At 37.5% G+C, this 27143-nt stretch overlaps 1 protein-coding gene and 1 long non-coding RNA gene across 3 annotated transcripts in view; both read right to left on the bottom strand.

Moving 5' to 3' along the window:
• SYT1 (synaptotagmin 1) overlaps positions 1 to 27143 on the bottom strand; it is a 337296-nt gene that overhangs the window by 308242 nt on the left and 1911 nt on the right. The window lies entirely within an intron of this gene.
• Positions 8984 to 16140, bottom strand: LOC149919520 (uncharacterized). The gene is made up of 3 exons (XR_016463629.1): positions 14894 to 16140; positions 14299 to 14342; positions 8984 to 9824 (listed from the first exon to the last, which is right to left on the bottom strand). It is a non-coding gene; the product is annotated as an uncharacterized LOC149919520 (long non-coding RNA).

Genomic DNA, 27143 nt, shown 5'->3' with positions numbered 1-27143 from the left:
GTTTCCAAATCCCCCTCAAATTTTGAAGTGCAGTCTCTGAGCCTGGTACTACTGACAAAGTGAATAAAAGGAGTAACAGACTACAGACAGGAAGGGAGATTTTAATTTTCATTATTTCTACATACCAACCTATTCTTAGAAGTCTATCAATCTTAAAACACTGATGAAAAATAAATACATCGCTAAGCTCAAGGCATAAATCCTTGGAATAGAATTTATACAGTGCTTAGGTGACAGCTCTTCTGGTGCTCTGCACAGAAATAACTTCACACCCAAGGTGAAGATAAACCACCACAAGATGGGGCATTCACCAGTAGCTCAGTGTGCCTTATGGGCTTTATTCTGAACCATTCCTTGAAGTCCTTCCTACTACTGCCTGAAAAACACACACTTTGGCAAGCACAACCCAAGCTCCAGTTTGGATTCACAAAGCCTGTTTCCTCCCATGTCTAAGGTGGAGGGGAGTATGGGTTGGGGGGTATGGGCAGGGAGGGGAGGGAATAAAGGAAGGGGAGCAATCTTCAGTAACATTTTTTGTTAAACCAAAAATAATGACACAAGAGAATCTTAAGTCTTAAATCAATCACTGCCACCAGTGTACTGTTCTCATCCACTTTCTGAGATCTGCTGTCCAAACAGAACAAGATAAACACAAACCATCTTCCATGAAAGAACCACTCTCAATGCAAGCACTCAGTCAAATAGTCCAAGAGATAAAAGGTACTGTAATAACAGCAAAGCACCAAAAGCTATACAGACAAAGCAAAACCGCAAGCAGCTTTCAATCACCTCTTACGCCCTGGGCTACGTTACATCACACATTTCCTTTGCCAGTTTTATGAAGCCTGACAATTTTTATTCAAAGTTTCTGCATTTCCTCCACAGATGGAAGAGAAACATTCAGCATGAAAATACTTGAGGGGGAGAGAGGGAATCCTAAAAAAAAAAAAAAAAAAAAAGAAAAAAAAAGAAAAAAAAGAAAAACACCAAAGAAAAACTAAAAACAAACAAAAACCCAACCCACCACTTTACTCACTCAGTACTCATTTATGCTTTCCCCTCTCTCAGACTCTTCGAGTCAAAATTATTGCTTCACTCAAACTGTAGGTACTAACACAAACACATATATAACAAATAACAATATATATAACACATATAACAAATAACAATGAAATAAGCAAGAGTATGGAAGACTTCAAATGGCTCTTCCTAGAAGCAGCACTTCTTTTGCTCTTTTCCTGATAGTTTTGTTAGAAACGTTATTAGACTCAGACCTTTCACTGTCATGCAACCAATAACTCTGCCAGGACTCCTGACAGGTAACATGATCAAAGTTTGTTTAAGGAAGGACAAGATGCTATAGGAAACAGGCTACAGCTTAGCTTAATAAATTACTGGGTGGCAGTGCCTTAAGCCACAAATACCTGCACCAGATCTGTCAGACTTGAAAATTTTCAAGATGATCTAGAAAAAAACAACTGCATGCAAAACCTGAGAGTTTTTATTCAGTAATTTGAAGTAGCTATTCAACAAAATGTTTTAAAAGTTTAACACCTGCCTTTAATTTCGGCATGAATGCTAGACAGCTGAACAGCAGGGAAAACTTTTTACACTATTAGTAAACTTTCAGCTTCAGGGGAATAATAGCAGCTGAAAACACCTCCATCCCCATATCAGACAAGACTTGCTCAACATTGGCAAAGCTGCCTGTTCTACTAGCAAAGAGGAAATAGCTATTTTTAGAATATGTATTTATCTGTTATACCAGGGGTCACGTGCTCTGATAGGTATTTGCAAATTTTATGTCATTCTATTTGTTAAATGCTTCAACACAGATAAATCTACATGGAACAGTCCTTGAATGGGACTCAAATCTAGAGTGTTCCCAAAGCTGTAATGAATTCAGCAGATGGTCTTCAAAAGGCCATTTAATGTAGGAATAAATGCAGATCAGCAGAGTTGCAGTGCCTCATTTATAAGCAAAACTGGATACCTAAAGCTGGATATGAGCCAGCAGTGTGCTTTTGCTACAGAGAAGGCCAACATCATCCCAGGATGCATCAGAAGAGAGGTGGCCAGAAGGGAGACAGAGGGGACTGTTCCCCTCTGTTCTGTCCTTGTGAGACTCCATTTGGAGTACTGTATCCAGGCCTGGGACTCCCAATACAGGAAGGATAAGGAACTGTCGGAGCAGGTCCAGAGGAAGGCCTGGAAGATGATCAGAGTACAGGAGCACCTCTCCTATGATGAAAGGTTGAGGATGAAAGCTGGGATTGTTTAGCTTGGAGAAGAGAAGGCTCCAGGCTGACCTCATTGTGGCCTTCCAATACTTGAAAAGAGCTTACAGGACCACCTTTTATGCAGGTAGATTGTGACAGGACAAGGGGGAATGGATTTAAACTCAAAAATGAGAGGTTTAGGTTTGATGCTAGGAAGAAATACTTCACTCAGAGGGTGATAAGGCACTGGAACATGCTGCCCAGAGAAATTGTGGATGCCCCATTCTGGAGACATTCAAGGTCAGTCTTGATGGATTCCTAGGCAGTCTGATCTAGTGGTTGGCAATCCTGCCCATGGCAGCAGGGTTGGAACTAGATGATCTTTGAGGTCCCTTCCAACCCAAACCATTCTCTGATTCTATGATACACCAGTGGACCTGACTTGCAAAGGAGTTATGAACTTACCACATGGATGAAGAGATTGCACCTTCAATTCAGCACATAATACTTATATTTGCCAGGCACTTACATATACTTATATTTGCCAGATGTCATATAAACCTCATAAGTTTCTCAAGGAAGAGCATTAATTCCTTATAATAAAGGGTGCCCAGCTGTGACAAGAGATCTCAAAATTACAGGTTCTCCCAGGTGAAACAACAGTAGTAGGATAATCCAGTTCAGTAGTCTCAAATGATTTTCTGTATGACTTTCTAGATTTCTCTGTTCAAGGGGAAAAAAAAGTCTTACGTTATAATATAGAACTACTCCTATGTATACCCACACAGGTCCATCTTTTGTCCTCTCTGATCCTCCATAACATTGTTCCTTCTCTACAGTATCTAGTCCAAGACATCTGTGGCAGTTTCACAAGTTCAGTTGGAAACAAAGTCCTGATCATACAGGTAATGGTTACATGCAACACAACTGCAATGTTAAGAAAATGTTGACTGCTAAAACTAGAAGGCTCTGAGTATTTTAGATATACATCTCACATTGATTTTAAGCCTGTCCACTAACAATTATTCATGAGAAGTTTCAAGTCCAAGTAAAATATGGACACGAGAGTTTCTGACAAGGCCACTAGAATTTGTTGATATTAGCAGCACAATAAACATATGACATTTACAAAACAATGCTGCATCCAGAAGAAAAAATAATCCAAGGGATGGAATAGCTCCCCAATGAGCACAGGCTGAGAGAGCTGGTGCTAATCAGCCTAGAGAAGAGAAGGCTCCAGAGAGAACTGATAGTGACCTTTCAGTATGTAAAGAGGGCTATATGGAGGAAGGATTACATGCAGAGTTAGAACAAGAGAAAAAACAGTTATCTCTGTTAGAACTCTCAATTCTGACTGCTTTTAGCTCAACTTGTAGAAAGTCACTACCTACTGCACCCAGCAATACCAAAATGAAGGCATACAGCTTCCTGCCCTTGGCCACACCATCGTGTTTCTTCCTTTGTGTTGGCACTCACACTCAGGTGAGCAGGTTATAAGCAAGTCCAGTGACCTGAGCTATCCAAAATAATTACTCTCTTGGATTCACTTTCTGTTGGCTCAGTTTCTTGAACTGACTTACCATCTGGTCATAAAAAAGAAAGGAATCATATAAGAGGGGTCCAGACATCAAATTCAGGGAGAAAATGGAAAAGGTAAGTTGGAAGGGAGTAGTTTGCTATAGTTCGGCATTCCCCTACTCCAGCTGCAACATGGAGGATGATTCCTTCTGGGTCTGATATTACAAGATACATACCTGTATATAGGAATGTGGAAATTGATTCTGCCACTGAACAAATGTATACCAATCCTAGTATAATTGAGGGGAGACACTTCTTAAACGTACATTTTTTATACACATAACCATAGTAATTCATACATTCAGCACTATGTCCATTAACAATAAATTTAAATATCTGTGTCTACAGGGGTTATATACACTTGACTAAATTCATGTTTAAAAAAAAGCATTCAATATTAATATCTGAATTTTCACTGGTTAAGACAATGAATTCTGATCAATTTGGACCATTTAGTAAAGTACTTCCAATGACACTAAGTCAGACAGAAGCTATGAAAACAATGCTATAAATATGTCTAGTTATTTTAAATATTCATAAATCAGTAAGTACCTTCTTCAGAATATTTCTAAGAACTTGTAATGTTGAGAAGAGAAGAATTTATTAGTATAAGTATTTTAAAACCTCTTTAAATTAGGAGAAATCTGACATATAAAGTGAATCCACATTGGTCATTTTTTTTAGCAGATTGGTAGCATAATTTTCCATTTCTGTACTGCTGTTCTCTGTCCTGTTTGCTGCCAACTTTCTTGAGGAAGGAGTTAACCCAGCCTCTAATTGGAAGCTTTCTTTAGCTAGCAGAAGATAAAGCAGGATTTAAAGACCATTTTCAGGTAGCTCTATAATACACTAAAAGGTTCTTTGCTTGTTCAACTAATTCTGACTAAGTTCATTGGCTATTTTAAAAGTATTTTGAAGATCAGAACCCTTATTCAAAGAACAGAGAGAATAAACATATATTTTGAAACAAACCCCAGTAAATGCCCTATATATTTCCAAATTATCACTTTCTTCAATTAATAAATGTTAATAGTTCTGTTTACCTAAAGGTGTTTAAATACACTTCAATTTTAAAATAAATTAGGTATCTTTTAATCAACATATTAGATGGGTCATTCACGTGATGAGAAAAAAAAATGGGAAACAACAAAAATGCTACCCCTCATCTGAATACCACTTCTCTTTTTCAGTCCACATCAGCTAATTCCTTTACTATCATTAGAGAAACAGAACAACCAATTCTAATATATCTTATTATTGTCAAGAGAACTAGATAGCACCTTAAAAACCGTGCATGATGCCTCTCTAAATTAGCAGATTTAACATTTATTTAGTATACAATAACTTGAGAGTTAGACAATTTCTTAAGCAATAACCCTATCTTTTAGGTTGTATTATTAACCTGTAAGCACTAATAAATTTCATTTCTGCTGTGAATTCATTATCGAAAGAATAAACTTCTTTCTTCTTTAAAGGTCAACAAACTTATTTTCTTTATATAAGCTACCTACTGAAATCTCATTTGAGTTGTGGAAGAGAGAAATGACATGAAGACTGCATCAATTCAGGAACCTGATGTTCTGGTTTATACGATCTCATATTCTGGAAGAGTCAGATTTCAAAGTCTCGCTTCAGTTCCACATATTTAAAGGAGTTCATTACAGATAAATATACACAGATACCAAAATCTTATATAATACTCCTACAGCTGCACAGAATTCACATTCAAAGCAGTATGTAAATGCATTTAGTTGAGTATTTCTGACCTATTTTGTTGGGTATGTTTTTACATATATAATTGGGTCAAGTTCCACTAATATCATGCTTTCCTCTTCAACTCATTTTTATTCAGTTATTTTATCACATTTGAACAGCTTCTGCTAATCCTATTCTCTGTCATATTTGGATTAGAGCAGCACAGAACTTTAACATCATTTTAGCTGACAGATAGGATTTCTGGCAACTCTAAAGACGTGGGTGGAAAGGCTGCAAAGTGAAATGGTTTTCTTCATGCACACCTATTAGTTACAGTACCAGGCTGCACTGAAAGACCTGCAAACAAAGCTCCATATTCAAGAATATTCTAAGAAAAACATTCAGTTCTTTTTATGATTAATATGTGTAATCCAACTATTAAATAATTCACAAAGTCTGCTTGCTTTCTGACTGCTAGGTGGGTCAGCACACCTGGAAGCAACAGCTATTTACACAACATGGATGAAAACATAGAAGATGCGTGCTAGGATTTATAAATCGTTTTCATGGTAACAGCTATTTTGCAAGTATCTCTGTTCCACAGTTCATTCCTTAAGAAGCTGCCTTCCTAGATTTCTCTCTGTGAATCTTCTCTTTTTATAGTACTTTTAAAGTAAAAGTGATTAAGTAGTGGGCAAATTGGATCCTTAAATCAATGACACAATGAGGTCGCTAAGAGTTGTACATCCACCTCTAAAGAATATACCATGGTGAACGTTTCCTGCATACTCTATATTTGTGATAAATATAGGCAAATTATATGCACAATCCCTTCTCCCCTTGACCTACATTAAAATAATGCTAAGGTTGCTAGGATAAGCACCCTAAAGTTAAGAAAAGACAGAACAGAGATTGTTAGTGCAAAGTTAATTCAACCCCCTAGTGCAATACAGTCTTCTGTTCTTTTTTAAGGCTCTACTATTTTTCTCCATAGGATTCTGCTTCATTTATTGCACAGGTTGCTCTAGGGATTAATTTGAGTTATATAGTAAAGGAGACTGTCAGTAGAATTCCAGCTTCATTTCCTGCAGTAATGGGAAACCGTGGAGTAAATGAAGCAGATGAGTGCCTCTATTCCTTTCTTTCCATCACTCACTCCCAGATCTATTCCCTTTTTCCGTATTTCCCTGATTCACATTCTCTGCCTCCCAGCTGCAATTTGCCTTTGTCCAGGCAATTCATCCCTTCCCCAAAATTTCTCATCTCAGAAACAGCATCCACCTGCAGTCAGGTGCTGCCACCTGAACATGAACCATGGGGACAGGCTGCCTTCACACACTGTCTGGGCAGCTGAAGGGAACTCCTAAGATCTGAATAAAAAGAGACAGGTAGTATCCATATAATATTCTAAGATACATAAACTGATATGACCTATTCTGGGGGAGGGGGGTGGGAAGAGAACTCTCAGATTCGGAGCATGCTCCCCATGTGCTTCTTCACGTGCTTCACCACTGAGTACATGGAGAAAGCTAACAGATACAAAGAACACAGTAATTCTGTTTGATAGAGCGCATTCTGAGCTACAAAACACTGTTTTTTCAACACTGTCACCATCATCAGCTATGCATTTTCGCCACCTACGAATAAGAGCCTGCATGCTGCACTCCTAAACATCTGCATCAGAGGAGGTGACCCACTGTCACACTGCTGAAACGCACCAACCACCACGTCACTCTGCTCACATCCACTGGTTGGTCTCCAGAGATGTTCAGCAAGTGTCAATGCATGTCAATGGGCGCCATTTTTTCCCCCACGCAGAAAAATTCAATGACACCACTTTTGCTTCATCTATACTTCCATGTCAGATTCCATTCTGTCAGACTGTCCCACTACCATCTGTCACACGGCAACAAAATATAACAAAATATTGTTGGGAAGGTTCCACCTTTGCAGCCATACTACCAACATCCACCTCCGATGGAATTGGCCAATAACACAAAATAGGTGACATTACTTTCAGAACAGCCCGTTTATAATTAGTACTAGTAATAAACTTATTTATATTACAATAACCATTTTAAGTTTTATTCGGCAAGGACTTCTGAGTCAATAAACGCTAAGTAGCAGCTAGAAGCCAACGTCAGTTCCATAGTGATCTCACCAGGATGAATGGACACAATTTTATTGAAATAACTGCCTATAGGAGTAGGTTAAACATTTAGGATTTTAATTATTCAATATGGACCTACCATATCAAGAAAAAAAAATAAGAATAATAAAAAGTAATAAATTAATAAAAAGGTTTTTTTTCTTCATTTTAATGGCCAGATATACTACTGAGCTTGCAAGGATGTAGGTGACAACAGAAGCATGAAGTAATTATTGAACATTAGAATCACAAACAGATCAATATGCAATTGGAAGAGTTAACAGCATATACAGTAACTCCTATTAATTGAACTCAGTTTATCTGAAACTCTCATTTTGGTAATAAACCTTAGGGTCACATTCAGCTAAATAGTAGGCAGAAATAACAGCCAGCTAGACTGAAAAAAAAAAAAAAAAACACCAATTTGTTACTGTTTCCTTGCACTCAAATTTGGGGCTAACAACAGCATGTGTTATTCTTCAAGAAAATCCCATTCTACATACAATTCTCAAGTTCAAACTATAGCATGGTAACGATCTCACTCAGTTGAAGTCCTTCATCCGGAAGCCCTTCAACTCTATGAACCACAGTCATCTTTCTTCTCACTGTGTAACAGTTTTTCCAGTTTTCAAATAAGAACAGATAAACATTTTAAATATTTTTTAAAACAAAGTTTACTGGCAGTTTCATATGTTATATTTAATTCATTATTTTTGAGTACCTATGACAGACAATTCCACAAGTAGCTAAAGAACTCATGAAAATCATTTCCATTTTCTCCACGATGCTCAACATGTGCTCTTATACACAGCTAAATTTTGGAAAATGAGAAATACTCTAAATTTGTGCTTCTTTGTTTCCGTTACTTATCTGTGTATGTGTAATCCTTTTATACAATGTTATCAACTAATAAGGTGCTTAATTTCTTTTACATTTCTTCATTCCTCTCTCTTAGTTTTTCAGATTTGTCTTCAAGCACCATTTTTAGCCTCCCTTTCCATTATTTAACCAATACTTTCACATTATCTTAAAAACAACTTATAACACACAAGTTGGAAAACTCCATTGTCCCTATTAAACATTGTAACAATAGGATCATTATCTAATTCATATTTTGTCAGACCATTTCAAACAGCCTTCTCAGAAAGACTGATTCTTATGCCTTACTTCATAGGATCACAAAATTGCAGGAGTTGGAATGAACCTCTATCACAAAATTGCAGGAGTTGGAATGAACCTCTGGAGATCACCTACCTATTACCTACTTTTGTGAAATTTTCATGGTAAGAAACTTTAGAGTAAATTCATAATGGAGAGAAAGAAACTGAGATAGGAGGTTAAAAGCATGCTTTTATTAGATACAACCCTCCAGAAACTAACAGTCACATATCAAAGTATTTTCAGGTTTTATAAAGCAAACGTGTTCTAATATGACCAATCTAAACAATATTTCAACTTGCATCATACTGTACGAATCTCAGGCACACTGAAGTCATTTATTTCTAGTGTCTGGTCTAGAGAGATTCATTAAATCTGTAGGGCTTAAGTAGCTCATAAAAACAAGACAGCAAAGATGCATATATCAAATATCCCAAAATTACGACTAACACAACAAGATCCAACATATGTCACCAGAACTAGAGACTGCTAAATTATGATATTCCACAATTTTTGCCACTTTTTTTTTCATAATATATCATAGACTTACACTGGCTAAAGCTTCCAAGCTTTATTAAAATAAATGTAGGCCTTTAATGCAACTCTTTCTGAAGAGAAGACAGGGAATATATTGAAGCCAACCCTTCCTCATTCACACCACAGTTTTGAAAGTTCACCTTAAATCCCAGTTCAATTTACTTCAGTCTTCCTCAGTAAGTTTTTGACAGCTCTCTTCTTTGGTCTATATGCTGAAACTGCTAAGGCTTACAGCTACTTAGCTTCTGATGAGATTTATTCTTCCTTACAGGAACAAACATGCACAACAGGTCCGTTTTGCTTGCCTGGTATTCTAGACTTATTTCTTTCGGTCTTTTTAGAAAAACAGCCTTAAGTACACAAAGAATCTTTAATTCTACACATGAACACTTCAGAAATAAATGACAGTCCAGGAAAATAATTCCTAATCTCCTTATCAAGGTGTTCAGCATCTGTGTTTTCCAATTAAGCTCCACAGGCAACAAAATCTGTGAACACAGCAGAGCCATGTTAGTGTGCCAAAGTTAGTATTATTCTTACCCTGTTTAGAGCACCTGCGCTAAGCATTTGCTGAAGCATTCATCTGCCTCCTGAAGTTATGCTAGAGATAGGCTTTCAGCATCCACATCATCTACCTGTAAGCAGTATTTGTAATCCAAAAAATACGATCAGATGAGGAAGCAACAACAATCTCTTTCTTCTATTTAGTAATCAGAGAAATAGTATGAATAGACAGTAGCTTATCAAAGTAAAAATGATTTTAAGAGCAAAACTGAAAAGCCAAGTATCTTCATTCTGAACTCCTCCTGGGAAGATGAGTGATTTTAAACAAGAAATCATCGCGTATGGAATATTCACTGTTGCCCTTTCCTTCCTTAAAGATAAGAAAGGAAAAAGGTACTTTTTTTTTTTGGGGGGGGGGGGGGGAGTGGAAGGGATACATGCAGATTTACATTCAGGAGAGGGCACAGGGCTATCGAAAAATCAGATCAAGTTGATGAGGTTCCAGGCAGCCTGAAGAGCAATGTGGTAGCACCAAAACAGAAGTCTCTCTTGACAACATTTTACACTGAGAATTAGCATTCCAGCTTTTGCAAGAAATCTGTCTATCTCATTCTACATGCAATTAAGCTTGTAAATCCCATACTAGTTAATAGATGTTTAACGGGAAGATAATTATGATTCTCAGCTTTTCAGTGTTGAAGCTTCTTCCAGGACACAGGACTAAGTAACTTAAGCACAAGGTTAAGCAACAAGTCAGCCTCCAACTGCCCAGGTATTTTGCTAGTTGTTTGCTTAAAAATCAATATCCTTATTAGAATTAGTTGTTAGGGACCAGGGTTCCATCAGAGACTTTAAAAGAAAAAATGAATAACACCAAGAAACCCCATGCATTTGTTGTCTTTTGTGGGATTGATTTGAGTTTGTTTAAATGTTTTCTTTGACTACTGAGGTATTCGCTTACAGCTGTTCACTATTTTTGGAAATTATCACTTAAATCTTTTGGACCTGCCTTCTGAAGTATGATTGCTGCTGCTAGGAACAAGATCTAAAGACTTCTGTCTTCTCAGAACATGTGGGAAAAGAATTCTTGCAAGATTACTACAAAATCCAAGGAGTCTGTATGCATCTGTGATTCGTCCCACCTGCTCCAAAGTTCTATCAAATAGAGTCATTGAAACCACTCGTTATTGAGGACAAGAGCTTTGAAATCTGCATTTGAAAAAGAAATAAATGACAACAAATAATGTTCACAGGCTTCCTGGATTTTTGGTGCCTGACACTGCCAATGCAGCCATCAATCTGCACGCCTTGTAGCTGTAGATCATTTCATTAAAAGAACACCCTATTCACAAAAACATAGTAATAGCTCTAAAGCCTTAGTAACATAGCATTTTCATCCTAGATTAGCCAATGCACCAGTAACACAGGTAGTATGGAGAGAACAATTGCAGATTTTCACACTATCCTTAAGGATACAAAGTAGAACTTGTACACTCATTGCATATTTACACACATGCATTTCCACTCACATCGTGAGGTCTCTTTGGTTATAGAACTGTTAAAACCAAGGATTTAGTTCTGGTGAACTGGAGAGGTGGTTTGCATACACAATACCTAAATGAATTATAGTGTGGCCACCTGTGAATTCAAGTATACTCTGGAAATATCTTGGCTACGTGACAGTTATTTAGCATCTCTGAATCCTATTCTGCAAATAGGGAATGACAGAACATGAAAGAAGGCATGGGCTCCCAGGAATAGCAAAGAGATGCCCAAGGCCAAAAATACCATGCCAAGCTAAAAGCATTATTGGCAGGCATGTTCAAGCCGTGTGATGCCAAGTTATACCATATACAGATGCACAGTCATGTATGCACATTCATCTTGCCAGAAGTAACAACGTTACCATCAGAATATGTGTATCACAGTAATACACATGCAGTCAGAAAGAAAGCATAAGCAAAAGATATCTGCTTAGACTGCATACAATTTTTAGAAATCTCTTTTTTAATGGTTGGTCTCTTTGGATCCCACTGTAGGCAATAGAAGAAGAGTTTAAGCATCCATTCATCATCCTATGAAGGCTGTTCAAAATGGGGACAATTAAGAATCTTTTATTCTAAGTCCACTAATGATTAAAAGTCAGCATTGGCAGCTTAGACTAAACAAATACCTTTAGGATGGTTAAGTCAGGTGATAATGAGGTTGTACTAAAGTTCATACGTCTACTCAAGTGTATAATAAGAATGGGCTTGGTACCAGCCTGAGCAAGCTTCCTAAAAGCCACTACACTGGTTCAGCAATGTTTGTTTGTCCTATTATTCCTTATCTAGCAAGACAGGGCTGTAACACAGGATCAGGCTTTCTGTCTAGCAACTTTTCTTTAGTTATGTAAAGAATGTGTTCAAAGTACCTCCATCGCACACCTTCTCTAATATGAAGAAAACTTGCCCTTCAGTCATGTGTGCATACAGCCTGATTTTATCAGGATGCATGCCCAGCACATAGTGAAAACAAGGCACTTCTGAATGTGCTTCAAGCTGGGCACTGCTGACATAACCAGTCATTTACAAATTCAGACCTGCATAAACAGTAATAATGATTTAGCTATTCAGTTTTGCCATTCAACCAAAAAACTTGGAAAGGTATCTCTTATCAAGTATTATTTTCCATATATGCCAAAAAATGAACAAGATTATTAAGCTTTTATGATGTCAACATCATTACATTCTTATCATATCAAACTTCCCAGCATCTACTGCAGTAAGTATCAAGCTGTTTATCACAGTACCATCTGCCTTGGATAACTCTTTTTCTGGGGAAAGAAAAAAAAACCTCTTCAGTAACAAAATAATCATAGTAGCACATTGACCACATCTTGAGTTTGGGCATATGTCCCAAGCATATCTATTCTGAGAGCAATGAAGCACAAACTAGAATTGAAAGGAATAATATGTCACCATCTTCTACAATGGAACAGAACTGCTGTGCAGTTCTCTCTTCTGTTCTTTATGGGGGAAAATAACCTTTGAACCTTTTACATGTTATGTGATTACTGCTACTGTATCGTATGGTACTACTGACATAAGAAAAGACGACAGATATACTTAAAAACAATTTAAAAAAATGGAACAAAAAATCCCCACAATCTACTGAAAACTAAAACAGGATTTAAAAGATAGCATTAAAAATGGAAATACTACTTGCAATAAGTTGCTATGTTGCTATGTTATTGAAAAACAAAAAAAAAACAACCAAAACCAAACATCAGTTGTCAACTTTAATGAATGTTACGATTTAATTAGCTCAGAAGGTCAAAATATGTAAAGAAAAGGTAGTAAAAAAGTAAACATCCTATGTGTGAACTACTGATATTTTTAGTATATTTCTGTATGTTTCTGTTCAGTCATCCACCTGAAATATTTAAAGACACTACTCCCCAGTAAATGTAGAACACTTAAATTCAAATTACTTGCATAATTGACAGTATACAGACTTATATAATACAAGTATGGATAGGTATGGACAAGAGGGATTTAGAGGGTTATATCTGGTTCAACAACACACAGAATTAAGAAATGACTTCTCATTTTAACAAAGATTGACATGTTCAAAGTGTTCCATGCCATCGAGTGATTTCAGTAATAACTGATTTCCAGCTAGTGAACAAAACGTAAATTTCTATTGCTTAAAAAGTTTTATTCTGAAATGCTTTATTTTATTCAGTTTGGGCAGGGGACTGAGAAGAGTATTAGCACTCAAAGTGTTCAGTTAATGTGACTAGTGTTAATTTTTACGTGGAACTTGTACTTGCTTTTGCAGCTATTTGATCTGAGCTTTAACACAGCTATACTACATACAGTAAAGATAAACAATGTTGACTTACAAGCTAAAGTTTCAACACTAACATCAGAAAAAATATCTAAGAGACCTAAGCTAAAATCTTGCAGCAATAATGAACAGGTAACTAAAACTAAGTTTTCAAAAGAACTCATATCTCTTGATAAACCATAATAAGAAGTACAAGGATGTACAAGGATCACTAGAAACGCTTATACAAAAGCAGCAAGTGTCTACTGAAGTGTAATAGGAGGTTTTTAAATTTTGGAAAAAAAAAATCATGCCCTCTTCATAGGCTATTTAAAATACTTCACCAAATTCTCTGTCTCTGGTATACTTTTAAAAGCAGACATATCAATAAAACATGTCTTTAGTGATTCCCAGCTCAGATATGCCATGTTTCTCTTAAGCAAACAATCACATATGGTGAAAGGTTTTCCAGGATATCTTTGCAGCAAAAATAATTCTTTGCACAATAGCCATGTGATAGCAGTCATGCTTTTACTTCAAAATCTTTTTTTTTTCTTCTCAATACAAGTACACTTTCACTAGTACAGTTTATCTTAACTTCAGAGGAATTTCCAGAGGCTCAGAGACTGTCATGGACAACTGCCTTACCATGGGGGACTTCAGCACTTATCCATCAGCATCTGCCATACTTTCTAGGAGAACAGAACAGAATTACTCAGAAAATTGGACTTCAATCCCTGAATAACAGCCAATTAAACCCCTGAATCACTGTAATAAGTCACCCTGGTCAATATGGCCATATCTAGTCACACTGTCTGTTGCATTAATGAGTTAGTTTTTGATTGAGTATGTAACAGCTCTTTAGCCCTTACAGTTTGTTGCATGCTATTTGTCTATTTGCTTTTTAATGAGAGCTTACTGCTTCATATTTCATTTTATTTCCCTACCCCTCACAATTTTATAAGTACAGGAAAGAAGATAAGGTATAATAGAACAAAATGCTCGTTCAATTCAAACTGTTACAGCCATAGGTAAAAAAAAAAAAATAAAAATCCAAGAATAATATTTGGGCTTTCAAAGAAAAGAGTAAATGTTGCCTCAGTTCACTGCAAATATGACATCATACCCTTAAACATATGATGCTGACTTTGTATTTCTATATACCATCCCCCTTCTCCTGGAAGTTCTTCTATTAAAAGTGCCAAGAAAACACAATTGTTTCCATACTGCACACGACACGTACCTGATGTTACACTAAGAACTAAGCTCTGGCAGAAAATAAATAACTCACTGAAACCAACACCTGGAACAATAAACGTTTTGGTACTGTGAACACATTCAGTGGATGAATTCAGTTCCATCTGAAAGGTGCTAGGGGGTTGCAGCTCTGCATTTCAGCTCTTGCAGCTGAATCTCCCTCCCACAGAAGGCTGCTGCTGCAGAGCCTGTGGGTGTGGAAATGAAAGCAGAGCTAATTGCTGCAGGAGGGGCCCATGTGCTGCCCTCCCGCAGCCGCCTGCCCGGCACCTCGGGCCCTGCTTGAGGAGAGGCCTGCCGCTGAACAGATTGGCCGCTGTGCGTCCCAATGTCACACGCGTAGCCACCATCTGGAAACAAACAGCTCAATCATGAAAGAGTAAAGATAACAGGGAAAAATTGGAGCTCCTTGATCAAAAAATAGGAGATACTCGCTTATCTCCCTATTGCTCCTGTTTTAAGCCATGCTGAAGATGCAGTCTTTATCTCTCTTTACAAGTATCCTTTTAACAACTACATTAAGAGCATTGCCACTTGAAAACAAAGTCAATTATGTGAGGGAAGGGCTAGCACACAGTTAATCTGATGCCTGCATCCCAGTAAGAGGTACCATGGGCAGAGCAGGCACATAGTCCTGCACGTTTCACTGGAGATTGCTGCAAGGCTGCTGAGAGGCACGTGGTCTGACACGCAACTAAGCTGAAGGTTACAAGTCTCTCAGAATAAAACTCAAGAGAAAGAGCAGTTTCAGAAATCAACTTCTGCACACCATTTGAGATCAGACCACACAGAACAGTCATCTAACAGATTCAACAGGGCAGCTAATTGCCACCTAGCCAGGCCAACATCACAGCAACTTCAGCAAGAGCCTGGGTCTGGCTGTACCCACAACAGCTACCAAGAGCTGGCCCAGCTGCTCCCCAGCTTCAGGAGTCTAACTGTAATGAAACTGACCACTTCACTTCTAAGCTAGCCTGACACTATTGAGCTCCATGTTCCCCAATGCTTTTCACAGAACCAGGGAAATGGAATAGCCATTTTCAGTGAGCTTCAGCCACAGTGCCAGTGCACTCTTCCATCTCAGGCTCTGCTCAGCACCCACACAGGAGAGAGGGCGAGATCACTGTCTGTTCACAGGAGACTCTTGGAAAAACAGCAGGGAAAATACTGCAGAGCAAAACATCCAGATGGAAGATTGACTTATTACAGCCAGTCCTCAGATGAAAAACTTAACCAGTAATAGCTTAAAAAAGAAACATGTATATGTGTATATATATATATGTATATATATGTATATATGTATATATATATATATATATGTTTCTTTTTTAAGCTATTACTGGTTAAGTTTTTCATCTGAGGATATATATGAGGATATATATGCATACACACATATAAACATGATGAGATACAGAAGCAAACTGCCCTCATTAAAAGGTGTTTTTACTTATTCACTACCCCAGGTTTCTAACAAGTTTTCTTCTGCTACTAACAACTCCTGCATTATTTACATAATGGCCAAATTATAATTGGCCTCTTTCACATGGGTGAATATCAACACATAGGGGGGGAAAAGTAGGACAGGGAGAGAATGCACGTAACTGACAATTTCCAGTCATAGAGAAAACAGTTGTGCTCTGACAGCATGACACATTTTAGATCTACTGTTCTGTATTCATATATAGTTGATGTCTAGCTTATGAAAGGTTCATTTAGCTACAAAAATATTGTGTTTACCTTCTAATTCAAAGGAGAATAGAAATGAACAAGAAATCCTGGTGACCAAAGACATCAACAAGACAACTATTTTGATGTGATGTAATTTTTCAGAGTATTGGATTTTTCTTTCTAGACCGTTCAAATTTAACAGTTTTAGACCTAACATGAAGACAATTTCTATTATATGCAGTACTGTGAAATTAACAGTCATTTTCAAGTTTGTAGGGGAAGAAATTGTGTAAGCCTAAAATATACATCCTATTTTATTCTTCATATTGCCAGCTTCTGTTTTATCTTAATATAGCAGAGCTTTTTCTGGCCTGCTTCTTCTTCATAGCACTTTATTAAAACAAATACTTTGCACCCTGAAGCTGTAACATCACAGTGCATTCCCATGAAAAGAGATGTGATACCATGAATTTAAGGGGGTCAAATATTACCAGAATCATCTGAATAGATTTCTACGTACGAATTACATACAGAATCTATTTAAATAGATGCTGCACCTCGGCTCAGTCAAAACCACAGCCTTAAAATATGTTAAGGAAGGAAGGAAAGCAAGGAGGAATCAAGCTAGTCTCCAAAAGCACACTATCTGATCCAGATGCAAGATGTCACACAGCTCTGAAGAGGCACGTGCACACACACACTGTAGCAAGGAAGAGCTGCTGCACGGAACGTGTCTCGTTTCATGTAATCCCTTTTCTACCAGTGCACACTGGATAAGACCCCTTTTAGCTCCAATAACTATGAGTAAACCACTCTGTTCCTCCCAACACCTTCTCCTCAACACAACAGACCTTTATGGCTTCACTGACAAGATGCCCATCTTCCCATGGCGTTAATAGGTAGGAAAGTTTAATGACACATAAATAACAATATTTGTGGATATAAAGTTTCTTTCCTGACAGCTCTGTGGATTCTGCAAACATAGATCTGCTATACTATATAGCAAAATAACATGCAAGTTTTGCTCTGAATATTCTTTTTAAAATCTAGTCTCTAGCATAAAGTTGCTACACTACTGGGATTAATATCTTTCCCATGGATCAAATACAGTAATACTAGCCACAGCAAAATAAACAGTTCAAACTGGATTTCAATTGGGAACTTTCAAAAATATGCCCTTCTTTTGGTCCAATTACTGTTTGTTTTGGGTTTTTTTAATTATTAATATTATTTGCAACTGTTGAAAGCAATTTTGAGTCCTCATCATGCACTACTAGTTTTAAATACATCTAATTCTCCACAGAGGAGATACTACCAGGATTAGTGTTATTAACACCAATTTAGAAAATCTGAGTTCAGTTTTCAGCCTTGCCCCATGCTCCCTACTAAGGCCTTAGGTACATCGTTTAGGATTTAAATGGCCCATGTTAGGCACCTAAAAATTAGGCAATTACATCTTATCTAGTCATCCCATATTCTTTATACAAGAAAGGATCAGATACCTCCGGAGTGCAGTCTATCTCAGTAATATAAATGCTCAAATTTGGTCAAATGTATCACCTTCTGAGGGTATTTAAAGTTAAATGAGACAAATTCCATCCTCAAGCTCCCTCTGCCATTGATCCTCCTCTGTGAAACAGCATTCAAATTTCACCACATCAACAGGATACATATGAAGCCTAACTTGTGCTACTTGTGCTCCAAGGTAATATTAACTACTATATTAAAAAAAATGTCAGGTTTGTATTTATTTACAAAAAAGTAAACCTGAGATCTTTACCTTAAATCTTTAGCACTACCTTTAGGACAACCTATGTAGGGTTTTAGCTTTCAGTTTCACCCATTTACAAACATCACACATCAGACTGGCTAGTTTTTGTCTTGTAACAACGATCTCACTGAAAGAGGGAACACAGATCTCCAAAACCTGCATCCCATCCATCTCCAGACAGAGGAGCTGGCTCTTGTACTAGAGAAGCTGATATAGCAGATCTTTGCTATGTTTAGTTTGTTTGTTGTTTCCATTTACCTGCTTAATGCCACATAAATTCCGTCCTGGCTACATAAGGCTAAAATCCAGTTCCTTTTGTACCATCTCTCCTGCAAGTAATTCAAATCTCAGTTGTGAACATGGCATTACTCATAAAATAGCTTTCATTATGAGCAAGCCAGACAGTTTACCCATTTTTCAGCTAGAAAGTGGTAAATCAGAGTACTGGACTATAGGAAGCTTCCCATTCCTCCCCTCCTCCCCCATTTAATACTGACAGATTAGCAAGTTTTTTCGGGATGAGAGTAAAGAGGCTGTAAAGAATAACTCAACCTAGTTTCTAATGAGAACTCTGAACTGAGGGCCTGAGTACCCTAGTCTGAACAGCACAGGCTTAATGACCAGCAAAGTATAAATCACATCTAGCCAAATACCTAACATATATGTTCACAATTTAATGTATGAAACTTCACTGATACGACTGAAATCCCTCCAAAGAAGATGGCCAACACAATCACAGCATTTAATTGTTCGTTCAGCTCCGGGGGCCTTAAATAATGTCACTTTTTTCTACATTTGGACTAATGACTATTTGTGTTGCCCAACAGGCCAGATCCTCAGTCAAAGATCTGGATCCTATTATGTTAGGCACAGTATAAACACATTACAAACTATGTCAGGCCCTGCTCTAAAGAGACTGCAAAAGCAAACACTGCTTTTTACAAACACGGAGCAATTCTTGATGAAACAGCTGTCACTGGTTACAGAACACATTTGGAATTCACAGCGTTAGAAAAGGATTTGGAAAGGTAAAAAGAGCAAGGAGTAATGGCTTATTTATTCCTTAAAACAAACAAACAAAAAATCCATCTGCTATATATGAGGATGTTAGCCAAAAAAATACTAAAATGCCCCTTCTGATTTTTCCTACCAAGAAAGTAGCCTACAAAGCCAGAATAGGTTTAAAAGCCTAAATACCTATTTTAAGTGATGGTGACAATAAATGACCTTTTATGGAATATTCCAACTCACATGTAAGAGATTTAAAAAAAGAAAAAACAAACAACAGAAAAATTTAGGGATATAATTCAACTCACCTAATGAAATAAAATATGATTTAAAAAGAATCCTGATTTGAGCCAGCCAGAACTGGTTGGAAAGCACTAGAGCAAATCTGATAGAAAACAAACAAACAAACAACAGTGTGGCCTAAAGTAGTTGCTTCAGTGTGTCCATGGTAGACTAGCTCTGTGTACCTTATCTAGGGAGAAAAAAAACAAAATATATTTACTACTGCTGCAAATGCTTACTCTTGTTAACACCTTGACCATATGCACGTATGCAAGCACGCTGGCCATAACTGCATATCTTTGACCAAGCTTGGCACTCACTATATCTACTTACAGGCCTCTGTCCACCTTCGCAGTATTCTTCCAACTTCACACTTTTCACCTATTTAAAACTTCTGGAGCCAATACACTGAAAATGTTGCTATGAGCCTGTTGTTCCTGCCCACTTTCCAACTCCTCCAAAACTGATTACTTTTCCTCATTACAGAAAAGGTCACAAAACCAAGTGGGAGAAAGCCGTAACACCACTGACTAAGGAATGCCAGGTGATGATTTTTTCCAGCAAATAAATTAGCTTTATCCTCTGTAATCAGTTAACAACTCTTCAGTTGTTTTGAGATAAGAGTAGTTGAACATCTGAGCCATTCCTGTGAACCAAATTTCAACTCAAAGCAAAATTAAATACTCCCAGTATCATCCTGATACTAAGAGCAAATTTCCAAGCCATAACTAGAGTAACACTGACTAGTTACATTAGAATTTTACTCATTATTTTTCTTTTCATCTCTACATAATATACATTTTGGAATCCTGTTAATCGGTACAAAACCTATCTGGAGGGGCAGAAGTAAGTTTGGGCTTCAGCAACACTTTGAATTCTTCAGTAACAGACAGCATAGACAGTCCCTATCACGCCTGCAGAAGTCTGATCCACCACTGGTGATAAACATTTGGCTGGATGTTGCTTTGAAAGCCATGGGTAAACAGTGCTCAGTCCGAAGTTCTGAGTTTTACCTGCTTGATACTGAAACAGAATAATAATAATAGTTTCAAATATTTTAAAATGGCAATTTTTCAAAGTGAATGTTATGCCTTGCTCACCTATAACAACACAGAACTTTCATCAGTGTTTATAAAGAATAATTTATTACAGAATTAACAGCTCGCAATTATTAGTCAGCGTACAATTTGTAAAACCAATATTTGCATATCAAATATTAAACTAAGTCCAAGCTTTTATAAAAGCGGACATAAATTTGAAAAGTGACAAAAAAAATTATCTACAGCCTATGGCTTCAAGTGCTTTTTGTCCAAAATGATGTTACTTGAAGTTTCCAGTTTATCCACCTTCTCATTCAGTTAAGAGCGCTCATAAAAATTAATAAAAACAACCTCTCAATCCCATTGTGTAGGACAGAAGTAAATACACAAGATAAGAGTGCTGAAGGCCTTACACAACTACGGCATATCATGAAACAGGAATTGGCCTCTCTCAAGGTCAAATGAGCATTCTCCTGTTGTTACTCTGCTCTAAATAGCAGCTGAATGAACTCAGAAAGCTTGACGTAAGAAAAACGAATTTGAAGAGTTAATGCAAAACAACTCCTTGTTATTAGGTATATGAAGAAGTTATGACAAGTGGAAAACTATGGAAAAAATGAAACAACACCTATTGGCAGACTTCATCTGAAGAGATATTAATATCTCCCAGACAGAGTAATCAAATACATCTTAATTAAACACTTGGGTTATTACAAAAAAAAAAAAGAAAAAAGAAAAAGGTACACTTCAATTTCAGGATGCAGAAGTCCTACAATTCAGCCATTTTTTCCATCTGTAGTCAAGAATGCGTTTATCTTCCATCTCTTCCTGGACCCTACTAGAATGTATTTGGCAAATCAAAGATACTTTTGTGAGGACTCTCTCAGTGATACTTTGCTAGTCACTTTGGTAAGACTGCATTCTTCTCATAAAGAGCACCTGTTAAGCTGTTGGTACCAACAGGTGGAAATAGGACAGGGAAGACTCCAGTCCACAGAAACTTACCCACCATAGTGCAAGACAGCATGCATTGCACAGAGCACTCTGGCTCAGATGCCAGCCTCAAGGGCTGCTACCTGAAAAGCAAGTTCCAGGCTTGCCAGAATGCAGGCCTTCAGGCAACACTGTTATTTTGGGCATCTGCAAATGAAGTATTGTTATACAGGTCTGGACCAAACTGATGAGACATAGAATATTGGTCCTCCCACATTTGAAAGAATAAAATGTGTTCTCTTTTTAAAGAGAATTTCTGTTACAAAATATATGATCTGGGGGCATGACTGAGGAAGAAGATTAATTACTGCTCTATTTATTTCAGTGGGCCTTAAAATCAGATCTCAAAGAATAAAGTCACTTAGATACATATACAAACATTTCTTGTAAGTAAGGTTGGACAAAATAGGGTTATAAAACACAAGGACTGCTCAAGAGAAGTTCAGACAGCATATCTTCACACTACAAATGTAATGTGTCACAATACCTTCTACAAAAAAAAAAAATCTCACCCACGAGACTCAACAGGAGTTAATGGTAGCAAGTTCAACAGGTCAGCAATTCCATGGACAATGCCAGCTCACAATCTAGCCTGTTCTCACAGATTAACACAAACCAAAAAATCGCTTCTTCCAGCAGTTTCTATATCAGAACTATGATGGGCTAATGGTTGGACTAGATGACCCTACTGGTCTTTCCCAACTTTTACAATTCTGTTCTATGATTCTAACTAGAACTTGTACTAAACACAGTTAAAAAGAGATGAAAGACCAACCTAGGGACTTCAAATAGAAAAATATCTTCTCCTCAATAAGCTGCTCCATACACTTACTATCCTAGTAGATAAATATTGGTAACTCCTAGTCTGAATTCCTCCAGTTTACATGCCCAGCCAGGCTGCCACGTGACATACTATACTATTACTTCTAACGGTGCTTTCACTATGAAGGAATCAAGGAAGGTCTTGGCACATTCTCTTTTCCAAAGAGAATGAGATTCCAGTGAACTTTGGATTAAGGTGTACATCTGGCACATCTCAGAACATTACTGGATCTCTTCTCTAAACTAATTCTAGTTGTCTAGCATCGCCTTCAACATCAGGCATCTTCTCTACTTTCAACAGTGTTTATGACTGCATATGGCTTCTCAGCTCTTTAATAACAATGACAGATGCTGTTCCCTGGATGTAATCCCTAAGTCTTTTCACAGAGCGTCTCCCAATAACTTTTTTTTTTTTAAAAAAACAAGTAGGCAGAAATACTACAGTTCACTTTTTGAAGTATACATTGAGATGCAGTAGGATGAGAAACCAACTGAAGACAGTCTATCATAGCATTTTCTTCAATTTTAGCCTCATGAATATGGATTCTGTATCTTATTCCAGATCATTGTTAAAGATAATGAATAGAGTTGGCGTAAAGGAGATGGTGATTCCTCATTGCCATAGATTGCTCTGAAAGTAATGTCTCCTATTTATTCCCATGGAAACTATAACAGATGCAAAAAGCACTAGAACACCATTTGATACAGCAAATCCTCAGCTACAAAACACTGTTTGTCAACAGTCACCACCATTAGTTGTGCATTTTTGCCGGCAATGAAAAAGTGTCTCCATGCCAAACTTGTAGAAATCTGCATGGCCACCTGGAACATGGCTCATCTTCCACACTGCTGTTGCCACTGCTGAAATACATCACCCACTGCCTCACTGTGCTCATATCCACTGTTCGATCTTCATCCACTGTTTCATCTACAAAAAAATTCAGCAAGCATTGACGAATGTCAATGGGTGCTATCTTTTCCACATGGAGAAATTCAGTGCCACACCTTTGCTTCATCTGCATTTCCACCTCATGCACCCTTGTGTCAGACTCCCCCTCTGCTGCTATCTGTCACATGGCAACAAAGCATAATGGAATACTGGTAAGAAGGTTCAATCTACTACTGCTATACCACGAACATCCTCTTCTGATGTTGTGAGCCAACATACTAAAATAGGAGGCATTACTTTTGGAGCAGACCTTGGGTATTTCATCTGCATTTGATCAAGGAAAAAAATATATATCACTTGTTCACATGGACAACTACGTCCTTCTACAATGATATTTCTTTACCTGAACATTAGCCTAAGCCAAATGTAATGTCTTATTAAAGTCATAACACAAAACTTGCAATTTCAACACCTAAAGTTTGTTCTTCATTTTTAAATGAAAACTGATTTCCTTTTAAGCAATGTAGATTGGGATGTATTATGCTAGCAACCTCAAGCCTGCAAATATTTGCCAACAGATTGTGTCTTCTATGACACTGGTTCAGAGTGACACTATAGGATTTCAAGTTACAGCATTATGCCTTTTAAAGAAAAGTAACTGTAATTGCCACACAAGCTTTTAAGAATTTCTGTCATTTCTAACATTTTATGATAAAATCAAGCAGAAATATAATTATAAAGAAATAATCTCAGTAACTTTGGAAGGGAATAAAAAAAATAGAAGAAAAGGGATGTAATAAGTAGTAATTAAATATTCGAAGTAAGAAGAGTTGTATTTAATGTCCACCTGTCCACGATGCACAAGTGCACACACATCTAGGTAACGCATCACTATCAGAAAGTATCCCAAACCAGGTAAGCCACTTCACATGGAGCCTTTGTTTCCACAGTGCCTTCCACAAACGCATTCCAACCGCTCCAGCTGTCATGTTTCCATGGCTATTCAAATGCATGGAAACGAGGCAGCTGACATCTTATGTCTCAAAGCCACACTGGGTACTGCTTACCAGCTTCCCTATATTGCAACTGCTACACTGATTTTCAGCAACACAAGGGAACCCAATACCCTTCAGATAAAGGGCATGAAGCAGAACTTGCAAATAGGCTTATAACCAGCCTCATTAAATCATCACTGAGAAGCTCTGAGGCACATATTCTCCTGTATTTGAGGCACTGTACTACCCAGTCACTATAACCTGCCTACTTTGTTCAATTACGATACATCTGGGTACTCCCATAAAACCCGACAAACTTATAGGCAGTATCATTAAATATCCATACTGGCTTTAGCTACTTCTAAATACATTTCACTCTGCTGAAATATTGTGTTAGCATAATTACCCAGAGTTACTGAAAATCAACTAGCTTGGATAATTTCTGGTAACGCTTTTTTGTATTTGTATGGTCTACCATTTCTAAGTAAAAGTATAAGTAGCTCATCAGATAGTAATGCTGCACTGGAGGCATTCTGGATTCACTTTGTGTTCTGACACATCTCTACCAGCATCTTCAGGGAAGGCTGGAAAAGAAAGTGACATCTTGAGTTGGCAAATCTTTTGAAACTTAGAAGATGGCAACATCATTCCTTCTAGGATGGAAAAGTGTTCTGAGCCCACAGTTTTGAGAAAATGCATTCAGATCAGTAATGATAAGAAAACAGATTAAGAAAAGCTGTTGGCTTCCTCCGAAGTATTTATAGTACATGAAAGAACTGTGAAATGCACTGGAAAGCAAAAAAAAAAAAAAAAAAAAAAAAAAAAAAAAAAAAAGAAAAAGACAACAAAAGCAACAGACAGCAGCCTACTCTAAAGCATTCTGATTGGGCGGCTGTCAAAAGCAGCACTAAGAGTTGCCCTATTACAGCTAATCCCTTGCTTTTGGTCATTATACGTCTCAAAAAATAACTTCTCTTACATAATTTATTTAAACCAGAAAACTTTTTCCACATTGCTTGTACAAAGCACTCTCCTGCTCTGCGTGCCTCCTAACTAACATCACCTGTAGCTGCTTGTATCCTCTCACCAAAAGAAATCATGAAGAGTCGCTGCCTGTTCTCTTCCCTCTAATCCACCTGCTTTGGCATCCGGTATTTTTGCAAGAGATACAGCAGCATAACCAGCATTTCCTAATCCCCCCTCTTACCAGTGTATTAGGGAGAAGTAAAGCCTACTTCAGCAAAGACGAGATTTGCACATAAAGATCCCGAAAATATTTGTTAACATAATGTTTTATTTATTCAGCCTGACAAATGCTTTTATTTTAACCTCAAGTATCTTTAGTAAATGTCAGCGGTAAACACAAAGTCATTGCTGGCTAACAAGCCTCCCTTATGTGGGTTTCTAATTAGTCGGTATCTAAGAAGAAGCTTAATGTTTGAAACAAGCATTCTATAGAGAGCCAAAGGAAATGGGATGATCACGTATTTCTTCATGGATTGGCACATGTGTATGGGCACCAGGAGCAGAGGAAAGCAGCTCCTGGGATCAGCGCATAACAACTCCTCCACGCTTTCATTCTAGAATGCACAGAATCATCTTGTTCTTGCCAGTCACACTGCAAACTTCAACACCTCTACTGCAGCACGTAATACGAGGCTGCATACGCTCTTTATGTGCAACTCCCTTCCCAGCAAGGATTTCTGTGCGTTTCAATGTGTATATAAACATAAAGCCACACATGTTTACACAAATATTTTAAAAAATGGTAATCAGATCACCAAATGGGCAAGAAAAACTGCGATGTGCTAAATCAGAGCTTCATTTTCATGTCAGGAAACATCAATTAACTGAGTTCTGTACAGCTGAGTAGCTTAAGAACTTCTGCCAAGACCCTGAGCTATGACTTCTTTTAAGACTAACAGCCAACCCTGCCAAAAGACCATAAAAATTGATTTTGTGTTTCCGGTCTCTCTATGCCAGCTGGAAAAGTATAGATTTTTCCCCCCTAGGTTTCTGACAAACAGAATCTTTCCTTATCTCACACCTTCTATGCTACTACGCAAACCAAAGCAGAACGTTTCCCAGGTTCTTACAGCCGATCCAAGTTATGATTAAGATAGAAGAAAGTTTCAGATTGTTACACCAAACACTGTTTTTTAATGGCAGTTTTTCACTGTTTTGAAAAGGCTCCAGGTGTGCCCCCATCACAGGGAGCACCGTGCCCCACACTCACACGGCTGTGGCACACACTCGGCAAATGGTGACTTTCACATCTGTTCTTGGGAAGTGTCAGAACAGCACCGTCAGTCTATGAGCTACCTCTTTAAATTCCAGTATCAACCCTCAAAATGGATTTAGCATCTTTGGCATCAAACATTAATAAGGCTCACTTAGGCACTCTTAATGTGAAGGAAAATTGGGCTCGTATGAAATGGCTACACTGGAACGTTTCATGCTTTTGCAAGTGAGGGAGTATGATTATTTCCTACAGTATGTCATTATCTTCTGCCCTGTGGTTCTTTTTTTTAAATTATCTCTTCTCACTCAAGCTGCCTACACTATGTTTTTAAGCTATGTAGTTTTCAATTTATGAATTGCATGCATGCAAATTTTGAGCAACTATAATATGGTCTATTACTGAGCTTCTGGTAAAGTATATTCCCCTCGGACACTGCTAATGGAACTGCAATTCCAGATGCTTGTAAGAAATATATATATTTAATATATTATAGATTTGACTCTCAAGACATAAAATCAGGTCATTT

Source organism: Phasianus colchicus, chromosome 1 (assembly GCF_987193195.1).
Source record: "Phasianus colchicus chromosome 1, bPhaCol1.hap1.1, whole genome shotgun sequence".
In the NCBI taxonomy this organism is placed as follows: Eukaryota; Metazoa; Chordata; class Aves; order Galliformes; family Phasianidae; genus Phasianus; species Phasianus colchicus.
The sequence above is the reverse complement of the archived record's forward strand: the minus strand, read 5'-3'. Positions and strand labels throughout refer to the sequence as shown.